Source organism: Lipotes vexillifer, unplaced genomic scaffold, assembly GCF_000442215.2.
Source record: "Lipotes vexillifer unplaced genomic scaffold, Lipotes_vexillifer_v1.1 scaffold742, whole genome shotgun sequence".
Lineage (NCBI taxonomy): Eukaryota > Metazoa > Chordata > Mammalia > Artiodactyla > Lipotidae > Lipotes > Lipotes vexillifer.
Genome location: NW_006775459.1, coordinates 878,513 through 897,690, shown reverse-complemented (window position 1 = coordinate 897,690; position 19,178 = coordinate 878,513).

Genomic DNA, 19,178 nt, shown 5'->3' with positions numbered 1-19,178 from the left:
TGTTTTTGTACCAGTACCATACTGTTTTGATTACTGTAGCTTTGTACTGTAGGCTGAATTCAGGGAGTCTGATTCCTCCAGCTCTGTTTTTCTTTCTCAGGATTGCTTTGGCTATTTAAGTTCTTTTGTGTTTCCATATGAATTTTAGAATTTTTTGTTCTAATTCTGTGAAAAATGTCTTTGGTAATTCGATAGGGATGGCACTGAATCTGTAGATTGCCTTGGGTAGTATAGTCATCTTGACAATATTAATCCTTCCAAACCAAGAATATAGTATATCATTCCATCTGTTTGTGTCATCTCCTATTTCTTACATCAGCTTCTTAGAATTTTCAGAGTAGAGGTCTTTTGCCTCCTTAGATAGGTTTATTCCTAGGTAATTTATTGTTTTTGATACAATGGTAAATGGGGCTGTTTCCTTAATTTCTCTTTCTGATCTTTTGTTGTTAGTGTATAGGAATGCAAGAAATTTCTCTGTATTAATTTTGTATCCTGCAGCTTTACCAAATTCACTGATGAGCTCTAGTAGTTTTCCATGGCATCTTTAGTATTTTCTATGTATAGTATCATGTCATCTGCAAATAGTGACAGTTTTACTTCTTTTTTTTCCAATTTGGATTACTTTTATTTCTTTTTCTTGTCTGGTTGAATGGCTAGGACTTCAAAAACTATGTTGAATAAAAGTGGTTACAATGGACATCCTTGCCTTGTTCAGCTTTTCACTGTTGAGAATGATGTTAGCTGTGAATTTGTTATACATGGCCTTCATTACATTGAGGTAAGTTCCCTCTATTTTCATTTTCTGGAGAGCTTTTATCATAAATTGGTATTGAATATTGTCAAAAGCTTTTTCTGCATCTATTGAGATTATCATATGCTTTTTATTCTTCAGATTGTTAATGGGGTTAATAAATTAAATATATCATGCCACTCCCTTTTGGCTTGCAGGGTTTCCTGTGAAAAATCAGCTGATAACCTTATGGGAGGTTCCTTTGTATATTACTTGTTACTTTTCCCTTGTTACTTTTAATATTTTTTCTTTGTTTTTAATTTTTGTCAGTTTGATTTATATTTGTCTCAGCATGTCCACTTTGGGTTTGTTGTATGGGCCTCTGCACTTCCTGGGCTTGAATGAGTGTTTCCTTTCTCATGTTAGGGAATTTTCTGCTTTAATCACTTTAAATATTTTCTTGGGCCTTTTCTCTCTCTCTTCTCCTTCTGGGACCCCTATAATGTGAATGTTGGTGTGTCTCTGAGACTGTCCTCATTTCTTTTCATTCTTTTCTCTTTGTTCTCTTCTATGGTAATGATTTCCATCATTCAGTTTTCCAGGTCACTTCTCTGTTCTTCTGCCTCAGTTACTCTGCTACTGATTCCTTCTAGTGTATTTTTTATTCCAGTTATTGTATTATCCATCTCTGTTTGTTTGTTCTTTAAATCTTCTAGCTCTTTTTTAAACATCTCTTGTATCTTCTTGGTCTGTGCCACCATTCTTTTTCCAAGATCTTGGATCATCTTTACTATCATTACTCTAAATTCTCTTTCAGGTAGGTTACCTATCTCCTCTTTGTTTAGCTGTTCTTATGGGGTTTTGTGTGTGTGTGTGTGTGTGTGTGGAAATTAAATAATATAATCTTTTTTTTTTTTAACATCTTTATTGGGGTATAATTGCTTTACAATGGTGTGTTAGTTTCTGCTTTATAACAAAGTGAATCAGTTATACATATACATATGTTCCCATATCTCTTCCCTCTTTGTCTCCCTCCCTCCCACCCTCCCTATCCCACCTCTCCAGGAGGTCATAAAGCACCAAGCTGGTATCCCTGTGCCATGCCGCTGCTTCCCACTGGCTATCTACCTTATGTTTGTTAGTATGTATATGTCCATGTCTCTCTCTTGCCCTATCAGAGCTCACCCTTCCCCCTCCCCATATCCTAAAGTCCATTCTCTAGTAGGTCTGTGTTTTTATTCCTGTCTTACCGCTAGGTTCTTCATAACATTTTTTTTTCTTGAATTCCATATATATGTGTTAGCATATGGTATTTGTGCTTCTCTTTCTGACTTACTTCACTCTGTATGACAGACTCTAGGTCTATCCCCCTCATTACAAATAGCTCAATTTCGTTTATTTTTATGGCTGAGTAATGTTCCATTGTATATATGTGCCACATCTTCTTTATCCATTCATCCGACGATGGGCACTTAGGTTGTATCCATCTCTGGGCTATTGTAAATGGAGCTGCAATGAACATTTTGGTACATGACTCTTTTTGAATTTTGGTTTTCTCAGGGTATATGCCCAGTAGTGGGATTGCTGGGTCATATGGTAGTTCTTTTCGTAGATTTTTAAGGAACCTCCATACTGTTCTCCATAGTGGCTAAACCAATTCACATTCCCACCAGCAGTGCAAGAGGGTTCCCTTTTCTCCACACCCTTTCCAGCATTTATTGTTTCTAGATTTTTTGATGATGGACATTCTGACTGGTGTGAGATGATATCTCATTGTAGTTTTGATTTGCATTTCTCTAATGATTAATGATGTGGAGCATTCTTTCATGTGTTTGTTGGCAGTCTGTATATCTTCTTTGGAGAAATGTCTATTTAGGTCTTCTGCCCATTTTTGGATTGGGTTGTTTATTTTTTTGTTATTGAGCTGCATGAGCTGCCTGTAAATTTTAGAGATTAATCCTTTGTCAGTTGATTCATTTGCAAATATTTTCTCCCATTCTGAGGGCTGTCTTTTGGTCTTGTTTATGGTTTCCTTTGCTGTGCAAAAGCTTTGAAGTTTCATTAGGTCCCATTTGTTTATTTTTGTTTTTATCTCCATTACTCTAGGAGATGGGTCAAGAAGGATCTTGCTGTGATTTATGTCATAGAGTGTTCTGCCTATGTTTTCCTCTAAGAGTTTGATAGTTTCTGGCCTTACATTTAGGTCTTTAATCCATTTTGAGCTTATTTTTGTGTATGGTGTTAGGGAGTGATCTAATCTCATACTTTTACATGTACCTGTCCAATTTTCCCAGCACCACTTATTGAAGAGGCTGTCCTTTCTCCACTGTATATTCCTGCCACCTTTATCAAAGATAAGGTGACCATATGTGCATGGGTTTATCTCTGGGCTTTCTATCCTATTCCATTGATCTATCTTTCTGTTTTTGTGCCAGTACCATACTGTCTTGATTACTGTAGCTTTGTAGTATAGTCTGAAGTCAGGCAGCCTGATTCCTCCAGCTCCATTTTTTGTTCTCAAGATTGCTTTGGCTATTCGGGGTCTTTTGTGTTTCCATACAAATTGTGAAATTTTTTGTTCTAGTTCTGTGAAAAATGCCAGTGGTAGTTTGATAGGGATTGCATTGAATCTATAGATTGCTTTGGGTAGTAGAGTCATTTTCACAATGTTGATTCTTCCAATCTAATAATATGATATATCTCTCCATCTATTTGTATCATCTTTAATTTCTTTCATCAGTGTCTTATAGTTTTCTGCATACAGGTCTTTTGTCTCCTTAGGTAGGTTTATTCCTAGATATTTTATTCTTTTTGTTGCAGTGGTAAATGGGAGTATTTTCTTGATTTCACTTTCAGATTTTTCATCACTAGTATATAGGAATGCCAGAGATTTCTGTGCCTTAATTTTGTATCCTGCCACTTTACCAAATTCATTGATTAGCTCTAGTAGTTTTCTGGTAGCATCTTTAGGATTCTCTATGTATAGTATCATGTCATCTGCAAACAGTGACAGCTTTACTTCTTCTTTTCCAATTTGGATTCCTTTTATTTCCTTTTCTTCTCTGATTGCTGTGGCTAATACTTCCAAAACTGTGTTGAGTAAGAGTAGTGAGAGTGGGCAACCTTGTCATGTTCCTGACCTTAGTGGAAATGCTTTTAGTTTTTCACCATTGAGGATGATGTTGGCTGTGGGCTTGTCATATACGGCCTTTATTATGTTGAGGAAATTTCCCTCTATGCCTACTTTCTGCAGGGTTTTTATCATAAATAGGTGTTGAATTTTGTCAAAAGCTTTCTCTGCATCTATTGAGATGATCATATGGTTTTTCTCCTTCAATTTGTTAATATGGTTTATCACATTGATAGATTTGCGTATATTGAAGAATCCTTGCATTCACGGAATAAACCCCACTTGATCATGGTGTATAATCCTTTTAATGTGCTGTTGGATTCTGTTTGCTAGTATTTTGTTGAGGATTTTTGTATCTGTGTTCATCAGTGATATTGGCCTTTAGTTTTCTTTCTTTGTGACATCCTTGTCTGGTGTTGGTATCAAAGTGATGGTGGCCTCCTAGAAAGAATTTGGGAGTGTCCCTCACTCTGCTATAGTTTGGAAGAATTTGAGAAGGATAGGTGTTAGCTCTTCTCTAAATGTTTGATAGAATTCGCCTGTGAAGCCATCTGGTCCTGGGCTTTTGTTTGTTGGAAGATTTTTAATCACAGTTTTAATTTCAGTGTTTGTGATTGGTCTGTTCATATTTTCTATTTCTTCCTGATTCAGCCTTGGCATGTTGTGCATTTCTAAGAATTTGTCCATTTCTTCCAGATTGTCCATTTTATTGGCATAGAGTTGCTTGTAGTAATCTCTCATGATCTTTTGTATTTCTGCAGTGTCAGTGGTTACTTCTTTTTCATTTCTAATTCTATTGATTTGAGTCTTTTCCCTTTTTTTCTTGATGAGTCTGGCTAATGGTTTATCTCTTTTGTTTATCTTCTCAGAGAACCAGCTTTTAATTTTATTGATCTTTGCTATTGTTTCCTTCATTTCTTTTTCATTTATTTCTGATCTGAGTTTTATGATTTCTTTCCTTCTGCCAACTTTGGGTTTTTTTGTTCTTTCTCTAATTGCTTGAAGTGCAAGGTTAGGTTGCTTATTTAAGATGTTTCCTGCTTCTTAAGGTGGGCTTGTATTGCTATAAACTTCCCTCTTAGAACTGCTTGCTGCATCATTTCTGATCTGATTTTTATGATTTCTTTCCTTCTGCTAACTCTGGGGTTTTTTTGTTCTTCTTTCTCTAATTGCTTGAGGTGCAAGGTTAGGTTGTTTATTCGAGATGTTTCCTGCTTCTTAAGGTGGGCTTGTATTGCTATAAACTTCCCTCTTAGAACTGCTTTTGCTGCATCCCATAGGTTTTGGGTCGTTGTATCTCCATTGTCATTTGTTTCTAGGTATTTTTTAATTTCCTCTTTGATTTCTTCAGTGATCACTTCGTTATTAAGTAGTGTATTGTTTAGCCTCCATGTGTTTGTATTTTTTACAGATATTTTCCTGTAATTGATATCTAGTCTCATGGCGTTGTGGTCGGAAAAGATACTTGATACAATTTCAATTTTCTTAAATTTACCAAGGCTTGATTTGTGACCCAAGATATGATCTGTCCTGGAGAATGTTCCATGGGCACTTGAGAAAGATGTGTATTCTGTTGTTTTTGGATGAAGTGTCCTAGAAATATCAATTAAGTCCATCTTCTTTAGTGTATCATTTAAAGCTTGTGTTTCCATATTTATTTTCATTCTGGATGATCTGTCCATTGCTGAAAGTGGGGTGTTGAAGTCCCCTACAATGAATGTGTTACCGTCGATTTCCCCTTTTATGGCTGTTAGTTTTTGTCTTATGTATTGAGGTGCTCCTATGTTGGGTGCATAAATATTTACAATTGTTATATCTTCTTCTTGGATCGATCCCTTGATCATTATGTAGTGTCCTTCTTTGTCTCTTCTGATAGTCTTTATTTTAAAGTCTATTTTGTCTGATAAGAGAATTGCTACTCCAGCTTTCTTTTGGTTTCTATTTGCTTGGAATGTCTTTTTCCGTTGCCTTATTTTCGGTCTGTATGTGTCTCTAGGTCTGAAGTGGGTCTCTTGTAGACAGCATATATATGGGTCTTGTTTTTGTATCCATTCAGCCAATCTGTGTCTTTTGGTGGGAGCATTTAGTCCATTTACATTTAAGGTAATTATTGATATGTATGTTCCTATTTCCATTTTCTAAATTGTTTTGGGTTCATTATTATGGGTCTTTTCCTTCTCTTGTGTTTTTGTCTAGAGAAGTTCCTTTGGCATTTGTTGTAAGGCTGGTTTGGTGGTGCTGAACTCTCTCAGCTTTGGTTGTCTGTAAAGGTTTTAATTTTCTCCATCAAATCTGAATGAGATCCTTGCTGGGTAGAGTAATCTTGGTTGCAGGTTTTTCTCCTTCATCACTTTCAGTATGTCCTGCCACTCCCTTCTGGCTTGTAGAGTTTCTGCTGAGAGATCAGCTGTTAACCTTATGGGGATTCCCTTGTGTGTTATTTGTTGTTTTTCCCTTGCTGCTTTTAATATGCTTTCTTTGTATTTAGTTTTTGACAGTTTGATTAATATGTGTCTTGGCGTATTTCTCCTTGAATTTATCCTGTATGGGACTCTCTGTGCTTCCTGGACTTGATTAACGATTTCCTTTCCCATATTAGGGAAGTTTTCAACTATAATCTCTTCAAATATTTTCTCAGTCCCTTTCTTTTTCTCTTCTTCTTCTGGAACCCCTATAATTCGAATGTTGGTGCGTTTAATGTTGTCCCAGAGGTCTCTGAGACTGTCCTCAGTTCTTTTCATTCTTTTTTCTTTATTCTGCTCTGCAGTAGTTATTTCCACTATTTTATCTTCCAGGTCACTTATCCGTTCTTCTGCCTCATTTATTCTGCTATTGATCCCATCTAGAGTATTTTTCATTTCATTTATTGTGTTGTTCATCATTGTCTGTTTCATCTTTATTTCTTCTAGGTCCTTGTTAACTGCTTCTTGCATTTTGTCCATTCTATTTCCAAGATTTTGGATCATCTTTACTATCATTATTCTGAACTCTTTTTCAGGTAGACTGCCTATTTCCTCTTCATTTGTTAGGTCTGGTGGGTTTTTATCCTGCTCCTTCATCTGCTGTGTGTTTTTCTGTCTTCTCATTTTGCTTATCTTACTGTGATTGGGTTCACCTTTTTGCAGGCTGCAAGTTCGTAGCTCCCGTTGTTTTTGATGTCTGTCTCCAGTGGCTAAGGTTGGTTCAGTGCGTTGTGTAGGCTTCCTGGTGGAGGGGACTAGTGGCTGTGTTGTGGTGTATGAGGCTAGATCTTGTCTCTCTAGTGGGCAGGTCCACGTCTGGTGGTGTGTTTTGGGGTGTCTGTGGACTTATTATGATTTTAGGCAGCCTCTCTGCTAGTGGGTGGGGTTGTGTTCCTGTTTTGCTATATGGTTGGCATAGGTTGTCCAGCACTGTAGCTTGCTGGTCGTTGAGTGAAGCTGGGTGCTGGTGTTAAGATGGAGGTCTCTCGGAGATTTTCGCCATTTGATATTATGTGGAGCTGGGAGGTCTCTTGTTGACCATTGTCCTGAAGTTGGCTCTCCCACCTCAGAGGCAGAGTCCTGACTCCTGGCTGGAGCAGCAAGAGCCTTTCATCCACACGGCTCAGAATAAAAGGGAGAGAAAGTAGAGAGAATTAGTAGAAGTAGGTAGATAGAAAGAAGGAAAGAAAGGAGGGAAGGAAGGAAGGAAGGAAGGAAGGAAGGAAGGAAGAAAGAGGAAAAGAAGGAAAGAAGGCAAGAAGGAAAGAAAGGAGGGAGGGAGGAAGGAAGGAACGAAGGAAGGAGGGAAGGAAGGAAAAAATACAGAAAGAAGATACAGTAAAATAAAATAAAGTATAATAAAGTTATTGAATTAAAAAATAATTATCTAGAACAAAAAAAGGGAAGGATAGAACCTTAGGACAAATGGTGGAAGCAAAGCTATACAGACAAAATCTTACACAGAAGCATACACATACACCCTCACAAAAAGAGGTAAAGGGGAAAAAAATCATAAAACTTGCTCTCAAAGTCCACCTCCTCAATTTGGGATGATTCATTGTCTAAAGGGGGGAAGGAAGGAAAGAAAGAAAGAAGGAAGGTAAAGTATAATAGAGTTATTTAAATTAAAAGTAATTATTAAGAAAAAACATTAAAAAAAAACGGACGGATAGAACACTAGGACAAATGGTGGAAGCAAACCTATACAGACAAGATCTCACACAGAAGCATACACATACACATTCACAAAAAGAGGAAAAGGGGAAAAAATCATAGATCTTGCTCTAGAAGTCCGCCTCCTCAATTTGGGATGATTCGCTGTCTATTCATGTATTCCACAGAGGCAGGGTACATCAAGTTGATTGTGGAGCTTTAATCCGCTGTTTCTGAGGCTGCTGGGAGAGATTTCCCTTTTTATTCTTCATTCTCACAGCTCACAGGGGCTCAGCTTTCGACTTGGCCCTGCCTCTGCGTGTAGGTCGCTGGAGGGCGTCTGCTTTTTGCTCAGACAGGACGGCGTTAAAGGAGCCGCTGACTCGGGGGCTCTGGGCCCTGAGCCCCGCCGTGTGTTCTCCCTGGGAAGTTGTCCCTGGATCCCGGGACCCTGGCAGTGGCGGGCTGCATGGGCTCCCCGGAAGAGGGGCGTGGACAGTGACCTGCACTCGCACACAGGCCCCCTGGTGGCGCTAGCAGCAGCCTTAGTGTCTCCCGCCCGTCTCTGGGGTCCGCGCTTTTAGCCGCGGCTCGAGCCCCTCTCTGGAGTTCCTTTAGGCAGCGCTCTTAAACCCCTCTCCTCGCGCACCAGGAAACAAAGAGGGAAGAAAAAGTCTCTTGCCTCCTCGGCAGGTGCAGACTTTTCCCTGGACTCCCTCCAGGCTAGCCGTGGCGCACTAACCCATTCGGGCTATGTTCAAGCCGCCAACCCCAGTCCTCTCCCTGGGCTCCGACTGAAACCCGAGCCTCGGCTCACAGCCCCGCTCGCCCCAGCGGCTGAGCACACAAGCCTCTCGGGCTGGTGAGTGCCGGTCGGCACCGATCCTCTGTGCGGGAATCTCCCCGCTTTGCCCTCCGGACCCCTGTGGCTGCGCTCTCCTCCGCGGCTCCCGCAGTCTCCGCCCGCGAAGGGGCTTCCTAGTGTGTGGAGACCTTTCCTCCTTCACAGCTCCCTCCCGCTGGTGCAGGTGCCGTCCCTATTCTATTGTCTCTGTTTTTAATTATTTTTTTCTTTTGCCCTACCCAGATACGGGGCGAGTTTCTTGCCTTTTGGGAGGTCTGCGGTCTTCTGCCAGCGTTCAGTAGGTGTTCTGTAGGAGTTGTTCCACATGTAGATGTATTTCTGGTGTATCCGTGGGGAGGAAGGTGATCTCCGCGTCTTACTCCTCCGCCATCTTCCCAGCACCTTCTTATGGGTTTTTAGCTTGTTCTTTTTCTGAAACATATTTCTGCCATCTTATTTTGCCTCACCATTTGTGTTTTTGGACTCCTTTCTGCTGTCTGGAGGATCATAGCTCCTCTTGCTTCTGATGTCTGACCTCTGGTGGGTGAGGTTGGTTTTGCGGCTTGTGGAGGCTTCCTGGTGGGAGGGACTGGTGTCTGCCCACTGGTGGGTGGAGCTGGGTCTTGTCCCTCAGGTGGACAGGGTGTGAAGGGGTGTGTTTATAGGTGGCTGTGAGCTCAGTATGGCTTTAGGCACCCTGTCTACTGATTGGGGGAAGGTCTGAGTTCCTATCCTGCTGGTTGTTTTGCCTGAGGTGTTCCAGCACTGGAGCCTGTAGGCTGTTGAGTAGTGCCAGGTCTTGATGCCAAAATGGCAATCTCTGGGACACCTCATGCTGATCAATATTCTCTGGGGCCTCTGCCACCAGTGTTGTGGTTGACTTTCCAACAAACAAAATCCTAACAAAAAGATTAGCAAAAATCTGTGATTGAAAATCAACATACCAGGCTGATCTGCAAAGCTTTCTAAATTCATGAGGAACAGTAGTTAAGGTTAATTGTAATGAACATTCTTGGGGCTAAGACAAGTGAGTAGCAGTGTCTAGATGTGATGAATGTTTCCTCCTTTCAGGGATGGAATTTTTAGCTTTTGATTTTTTTAGAATCCTAGAGTTATTGGCCTTCATATAGGCTCCATTCCAGCTATATTCTTTGTGGGTTTTCCCCCTTATCTACTTTTCTCTCTTAGTGCTTTAGTTTTTGTAAATTGTGGTTAATGAACAGGTGATTATGATACTACCTGCTTTACATAAGGTGAGGACAAAATGAAGCACTTTCAATTAATATTTTTACATACTAACACACCTTTTTTTTTTTTTTTTTTCCCGGTACGCGGGCCTCTCACTGTTGTGGCCTCTCCCATTGCAGAGCACAGGCTTCGGACGTACAGGCTCAGCGGCCATGGCTCATGTGCCCAGCCGCTCTGCGGCATGTGAGATCTTCCCGGACTGGGGCACAAACCACATCCCCTGCATCAGCAGGCGGACGCTCAACCACTGCACCACCAGGGAAGCCCCTGACACACCATTTTTAAATTTTATAGTTGTCCATGTTCACATGTTCTTTCTGGCTACAGTCAGGGCTGCCACTCCATTAAGTAGCCACTTACTAGTGTCCAACGTCTCTCCTTGCAGGAAAAGTGGAAGTTCAGTCCTTTCCCCATGCATTCTGTTCAAAATCTATCATGGTCTAGCTTAGCACCTTTAATTCTGAGTTATACAAGCCTCAGATAACATGTTACCACTCTCTCTAAACAACTCAGCCCAACTGTAAACAGAACTCCCTGTTTATTTTCCTAAATACCAGAGTATGGTAGTGAAGAAAATTTTAACTGAAGAGGCGGGAAGAAAAAACAGGTAAAAATTATAGTACACCATTGCTTTAGAATCAACAGCCCTGGATTTCCACAAATGTTTCTTATTAGTCACTTTTCTTTCTACCTGGTTTCTTACACACAGACATCTTTTCCACATGTGGAAGCCCAGTCAGAAGAGGCAAAATCAGTTGACATTGTAATAATCTTTGCCTGGAGAGCTGAAATAGTTTTCTATATTATGCATATCCATTCTCCCAATCTTATTCAAACTCTGCTTTTCAGAAGTAACATAAGATTGTACCTTGTATAAGCACTGTGTCTAGTAAAGTGCGTTTTCTAAACAACAGAATTCTCAAAGGAGAATACTGCCTTGGCTGAAAGGGTATTTTGTCCATACTATGCTAGTTATCTGTCAGTATAAATGAAGATTCATTCAAATTTTAAAGACACAAAATAAAGGTTAAAATTCCTGTGTAATTAAGACAAACATGATGACAAATTCTCACAAAAGCACTTACTCTAAAGGAAAGGAAGTGAAAGTGTTTCAGTGACTTCTCATCTCTCCTGAGAAAACATTTACCATATATTGACCTAAAAAGTGTTTTTTTTTAAATTTTTGTTTCAAGTTCATTTCTGTTGCCAATTATTTCTCAACATGAAGTAAAACTCTGTTCCAGCCCAATCAGAGAAAGTTCAGAGCCAGAGATAGTCATGAACATATCCATTAGTTAAATTACAATCAAATAAATATACAAGTAAAGCAGTACTACCATGAGGAAATAGGCATATTTACAAAAAGTGTTTCAGGAGAATTATGGACGTCTTGCTTCATAGTAATAAAAGAAATCACATGTCTTGCTTTGGACTTTCTAGGGTAAACCCTTCTCTTGATTCTATTTGTTGTGAACTATTTTAAGTGAATTTATTCTTTGGTAAAGAGTTGAACACAAAGAGACCACTGAAGTAGAAGGCTTTTACAAAGCAGCTGCTCAGATCTACCTTTTTGTTCTGAGCTGGAAGACTTTTGGATGCATGTACAGAAGTACTTTGTGTTCAACCTACTCAGGATGGAGTAGTCTAACGATTTGTTTTCACATTTTATGCTTATGAAGAGAAATGGATGGAGTGTCCTTAAGTGTTCATGAATGAGAGCAAATACTATACCAAATAAAGCATAACAATTGCAGTAACTGGAAATCATAAGAATGAACAAGGAGGAACTGAGACACTTTATTTTTAATTCAGTGTATAACATGTTTAGTGCTGGAATCAGATTCATTAAACACTTTACAGTTTGTATTAAATTATAAACAAAATTATTGCAAACTCAGTCTTCTATTAAAAATCTTAAGTCCAGGCCAATGAATAACTTGTCCTAAATTTTACTATTAATTTAACACACATGAGGAATTCATTTGACATGATTCACCTTGGTTATCATGTTACAAAATTGGCCATGCCTAAAAGCATTTAATCTTTCTCCCAGCAAATAATTTCTGAAGGTCTGCTTTGGTCTAGGCACAGTGAGGTGGCTACCTTACTGAAACTTTAACAGGTAAATAAGAACCCATATTTTCAGTTACTTATGCGAATCATTACACAAAGTACATAGACCTGGATGGTAAAATTAGACAAGGAAGATTTTATTCAAGAATATTGCAAGAGAAGATACAGGCTAGAGCTAGTCTGAGCTCTACTCCACTGGGAGTTATGGGGGGGGAATGCTGGAGAATTTTCAAGAACTGGGATAGAGAAGGTTAACTGGCCTTACTCAAAGAATACTGGCAAGGAACTGTTAAAAAGATTTGCATCTCAAAGGGGCAGGGAAAGAATCTACAGTTACAGTGTTTCTAAGGTAAACAGTCTAAGAAATGGGAGATCAGGGGTCTAGAGTGAAGAATAAACCAGTATAAAGTTTAGTCAAGCTGAGGGGAACATTAAGGTCATCTGAGTCAGTGGAGAGAAGATAAAAATTGACTTTCTAAACTGAATTCAAATGATTAATACAAATTACGTGGATAATCTTAACTAAAGAATCTGTGGTCAAACCCTATATTCATTTTCATTTCCTTTCGAGTATCTGCCCATTTCCGCCAGCATTAGAGATCTGAAAGTGGCAGTTTTGCTTGTCATAGGCATGCATATGATAATGGACAAACATTGATATTTCATAGATCACAATACAAATGTAAAGACTCCTCTAAATTCCTTTTGGCATATTATTGTGCTTCTAGTCAGTATAGCTTTGTAGATCAGGCCTACAGAATCCATTGAAAGCACTTGTCATTCACCTCCTACTTTTTAGAACGTACCTTTCTGTTTTTTGTACAAAATTGCATTATTGTGGACCATGTTAATGTTTAGCATTATTGTGGGAAATACTTCAAATAAGAATCACCATAAAAGATATTAAGGTATAGGTCAAGTTAGAAAACATTACCTACTCAAAATATTATTATAAAAAAATTCACTGTACACACACATGCAGTTTTCTTCTGGGAGAAAAGGTAGGACATATATCTCATTATAGGACATATATCTCATAAATAAGGTACAAACAAAAGGAACCAGATATTCTAAAAAAAGAAAAACATTAAGTCTTTAGGACTATATTAGTAAAATTGTGTTTTGAGAAGTCCTCTATGATTGGTGGAATAGTCACGAGAACGAAAGTGAAGTTCTTTTTTCATAACTGCCCTGATACCAGCAGGGTGACTCTCATTGTTTCTCAAAATAAAATAATGAAGAAAGTGAGGTTTATTTATTAGTAAAGCTTGACTTATATGAAGTATCTTAAAATAGGCAAAAGTTGGAGAGCATGTGTTTCCCATCCATATTTTGATAAGCTTTGTGAAATGCTTGTTTCCCAATCCCTCCCCGCAACCTTTACTGTCCCTCTGGGCACCACCTGGATGTTAGGGTGCTGAACTGAAAACCTCATTTTTAATTACTAGGAGCTTCTCTAGCTTTAAGACCTTGTAAAGCTACAAGTGGATTAATTGAAAATAACCAAACACATTTAAAACAATGAGAATTATATATAATTTACAAGCCAGGAGACTTAAATATATATACATTATATATGTGTATATTACATATATATAATATATACACACATATGTATATATATATTTATTTTTATATAATATATATTTATTTATATCAGAAACTACAAATATAGACCAATGGGGTTCCACTGTGAACCTTCCATTGTTCCACCTGTTTTTATTTTAAGAAAATTGTTTTTGTTTAGTTCTGTCTAAATTTCCCTCCTCCTGGCATAGGTTTAACTTAACATCTTCTGTGTTGCATGCTGTTTTGGGCCTGCTAATGTTTTATCTGGAGGTGACTTTCTGCTTTGCAGAGAAGTAGGTTCATGGTTGTAAAAGTTTCACACAAGTAAAGCAAAAAAAAATCTATTGTTTGTATTTTTTAATTTCCTAGAAGTTATATAGATCCTCTGTGTCCAATATAATCAACAATATCTGCTACAGAACTGTGCTATCTCTGGGTGTTATGTAGCACTGTGTAGCTTTTATTTTGTCTTCCTCCTCACTCCCCTCTTGCTGTAATTAGGAGGGAAATTGTGGGGGAAGTACATTTCAGAAGTATGAGCCACAGATGGTTCATCCATTTGGCAAAAATCATAGCTGTCGTCTTACTTAATATGTTGTACCAATAAGCATATTCCTTGGCCACAGCATTTTAGAGTTTTAATGTTGAAACACTTCATGCCAGAAATTATATGGTAACAAATTCAAAATTGCCTAGTGTTAAAATGTATTTAGTCATTAATATAATGCAATCTCTCTTTTTTGCTCTATGCTTTACTGACATATGTTAGTAATCTCCCTCTTCTATCTAAAAACATATTGACCAATATCGATTCTGAATGGAATTCTGGCATCCAGTAGGTGATTTCTAGTAAGCATCTATGCATATATCCTTACTAAAAAATAGTTAATAAATGTGCTTTTATATTTCTAGTTTAAGTATAGTTATTGTGTAATTAGAAAAAAACTTTGCTAATTTAACCTATGTTTTTGCTTTGTTTTGTTTTATTTTTTTATTTACTCAGCCAACTAAACAAGTGACAATCAAATCAGAATAGATGACTTCTGTTAAGGTAATAAATTAAAAGGATCAATTACCTTAAGTCTATGATTACTATATGAAATTTTTCTGAAAAGGTACTTAAAGATTTTTAAGATATTATTTCTCAAAATCCAAACCATATATATAATATATATATATATACACACACACACATACATACATACATACATTTAAGAAGTAGAGGAGCTAAAAAAAGAAATAATACTTCCATGATTGCAGTATTATAGGAAATTTGTTTACTTCTTCAAGTGTCATTCAGAAATCTGAATGCTTAGCTTTTGTAGAAGATGTATATTCAGAAGTCCATGGAAGTGATTTGTCATTAATGTTATTTCAATATATCTTAACCTTTACTGAAATGTCATTTCCTTCAGTAGATATGGAAAAATTGATATGATACAATTGTGTACATGTAGGTTATAAAGTTTTAACATTAAGGAAATTGTAATGAAAGCTTGATTCCAGATTGACCCAACATGAAAATAATGTCTGAATAAGGCTAGGACTGTCAGGATAAAGGAGTTGATGTTAATAGTATCAAAATCTAGGTCAAGTGATAATCTTTGGATAAATTCTCATTCATTCCTTCATTATATTATATTTTATTTTTGTAAGCAAGTGTTACTGAGCACTTACTGTGTACTAAGTCCTGGGCTATATATATTACATATCGTAAATAATTGGGGCATGGGCCTTGATTTTAGTGGCTCACAATCTAATTTACAAAACAGGTCAAGAATGCATATTCCACAGGGTTTTTAAAATTTTTAATGTTATATCTATATCTATATATCTAGAGAGAAGGAAAAAAGGAGGGAAGGAAGGAAGAAAGGAAAGGAAGGAAAGGAGAGAAGAAGGGAGGGAGCGAAGGAAGGGAGAATATATACAGAACCTTGAGCGTAAATGGCACTTACACGTATGTGGTTATCTTCACCTTCTTTCCCACTTATTAATGGATACATCTGTACCCTGAAGTTATCTTTCTAAGTGTAGAACAAATCGGGCTTCGAACCTGATATCTCTGAATCTTATTCGGTGTCCGTATCCTAAATGTGCTGCTTGCAGCTGAAATACAACTGCTAGAAAAATGAAACTCAGACATTAGCTTACTGGGGCAAGTTATAGGACAGCAAATAGCTACAAGTGGCAACCGAATATAGGGGTTTGTTGATATGGAAAATACTATCATTTGCTCATATTTTATTATTAGCTCAGCATGTTTTCAGAGTTTCTTTATACTCTTAGAAATTTCCAACACATCTGTTTTGAAATTAGTGCAGAACACAATGAAAAACATTAAATATGACAGGTGACCTCTAATAAGAACAAACAAGCAAAAATAGCAACAATTTTAGAATTAAAAGTATGGAGGGCAAAAGAGGCAAAAGCATTTTGTAAAACTTTATGTAGGAACACTCAGTAGAAGTCATATCCACTCATCTCCCCAAAAATTTACAACCTGAGACAAGGGACAAAGCCAGGGAGTCTATTCAGTGCTTCCTTGTCTCTATCGAAATAGCACTGTTGACACCTACTTCCTTTCTATTTCTCTGGTGACAGGATACAGAATTACCCTAGAAAGGAAAAGTGTAAAGGTAAGAGATCTCTTAAGTACTGATGGAGGTGAGTGGAGGCTGGTGATAACAGGAAGTATGGATGCCCACTAATCTCTGACAATTTCTTAGACTCATGGAAGTATGTTTAAATCAGGGCTTGAGCTCCCATAATAGGATTCCTTCTTCACAGGTCAGGGCACCATCAGGCCAAACTGAGTTCACAAAATAAATGTACCCAAACCTCTTAAGTTATTTTACCTTCATACCTTATCATGTTTTGTTTGACAATTAAAAGCAGAATAAAACTTTTAAAAGTATTAATAAAAATAGAAATATGGGGCTTCCCTGGTGGCGCAGTGGTTGAGAGTCCGCCTGCCGATGCAGGGGACACAGGTTCGTGCCCTGGTCCAGGTGGATCCCGCGTGCCGCAGAGTGACTGGGCCCGTGAGCCATGGCCGCTAAGCCTGCGCATCTGGAGCCTGTGCTCCACAATGGGAGAGGCCACAACAGTGAGAGGCCCGTGTACCGCAAAAAAAAAAAAAAAAAAAAAAAAAAAAAGAAATATGTGTTCTCCCATATATTTATTCACTGTTATTTTATCATTGAATTGTTACACAGAAGGGAACAGCATTAATATTTTTTAGTTCTTGGAAGAAGTAATATGATGGCACCAAGTACATAAAAACTATTTTATAGGTTAAGTTGTTCCCAGATTGTAGCTTATTCAGGTACATTAATTCTTGAAGATTTTTTTTCCAAAAAATATCAAAAGTTTAGAAGATGAAAAGGAAAGAAAAGGAGTCAGAAAATTTCAGTACCTCAGTAATGGAATTATTCACAGCTAAATAGGCTCCTAGCATTTTTTTCCTCATTGACATATGCCAAATATAATACTAACAAAGAAATGAAGGACAAAATAATTCTGTGCCAGCCCCTGAATCATTTCCTACAATTCCCTACATTAAATTAAAAGTACTTAATATTGCTGGGAAATGGGATTCAGGAAAGCACATGTCAAATAGTGTAGAAAAATCCCAATGGAAAACTTTTCTACCACATGCACCAGCCCAACTGGACAGGAGCAGCCACCTAATGGTCTATGTGCTTTATTCTGTGTAGTGGACAGAAATCTTATGAAAATAAGGTTGGTATGTCCTTCACCTTTTCATAGAAATGTTTTATTCCCTGTGTGTGTGTGTTTGTGTGTTTGACGTTTCATGCTTATTCCTTTTGTTGTGAGGGATTATTGATCTGTGACTATATTTATAGCATCTTTGTCTTGCTTGTTAACATTTCTTTCATGCATTCTCTTCTTCTAGTTTATTTTTTGTTTGTTTGTTTTTTTGGCGGTATGCGGGCCTCACTGTTGTGGTCTCTCCCATTGCGGAGCACAGGCTCCGGACGCGCAGGCTCATCGGCCATGGCTCACGGGCCCAGCCACTCCGCGGCATGTGGGATCTTCCCAGACCGGGGCACGAACCCGTGTCCCTGCATCGGCAGGTGGACTCTCAACCACTGCGCCACCAGGGAAGCCCTTTCTTCTAGTTTTGAAGGAATAAAGACAACCCCCTTGGGAGATTGTTATTGTGCCTTCTTTTTCACTGATGCATCTTTCAGTGGAACACTTTCCCCAGAAAGAGACAGTCAGATTTCATACTCTCAGATTTGAGGGAATAAGGTAGCTGTGAGTGCTGGTAGGACTAGATGTATTGGTGTAGTGGGAACTGCCCAAGCAGTCTTGCAGTGCTTAACCATTTAATTAGTATTTGCAGAAAGTTTCACACAATAAAACATTTCAAAGACCAGTATATGATCATTTCTTTATCAGTCAGTGAATCAAAGTCTTAATTTTAAAAACAACTTCCATCATGAAAGTAACAACAAATATTATGTCAGCTTTTTCCTCCTTATATGTGAAACTCTTAGATAAGTAAATTAATCAAATCACATTAGTATCTCCTATCTTATAACAAATCATTCATTATCAGTATTCTGTGCAATTTTAGAGTTAAGTGAGATAGGACTCTACCTGCACCATAATACATATGCCATTATTTGAGGACAATAAAATAGTCAGTTTTATAGAAAAGAAATGATCAGTAAAACTAGCCATTTGGTATTACTATTCAACTCAGAGTATGTGAGTAGTTTCTTCAGAAATAGTCCCATATATTTCTATGCTTTAAATTTATTTGATTTATTTGATGACTTTTCCTTTTCAATATTTTGAATTCTAATTATACATTCATTGTATGAATGATAGGATAATGCAAAAATTTAAGTTGATGAATTTAAGTTAATCATATTTTCAATGTTGCTAAAATAAACATCCACGTATTTTGTGTTATAACAAAATTACAAGTTTTTTTAAAAAATTGTTAAACCTGTAAAAAGGGCAAAAAATTGCTATTAATTTTTACATGTAAATTCCAGGACTTCGTCAAATAGATAGTCCAATAAAAACACTTGCTTTTTTCTTCCTATTTTTTATATTGTTAGCTAGATTTTATTTAGAAGTACATGAGGACTCAGTTTGACTGTTAGTATGAAATCCGTGATACATATGTATTATGTATTTAACATGTAACTTGGTTGCTTTAATTCAATGTAATCAATTATTGCTATGGCCACTTAGCTATTATTTTGTCTTTTCATTGGCTTTCTGTGAGGCCAATCCAGGTATTAAGATATCCAATATCATGGGAAGTATGATGTGCATGCAACTGAAAATCCATGAGTTATGGAATAAAAAACTCAGTGTACAAGTATTCGTTTTGCCTTTTATAAGAATTATCGAAATCTTCCTTTTCTCCGAGTCACGTATCAATTTAAGGCAATTTTTTAAAAGTTTAAAACATTTAGGCAAAATAAG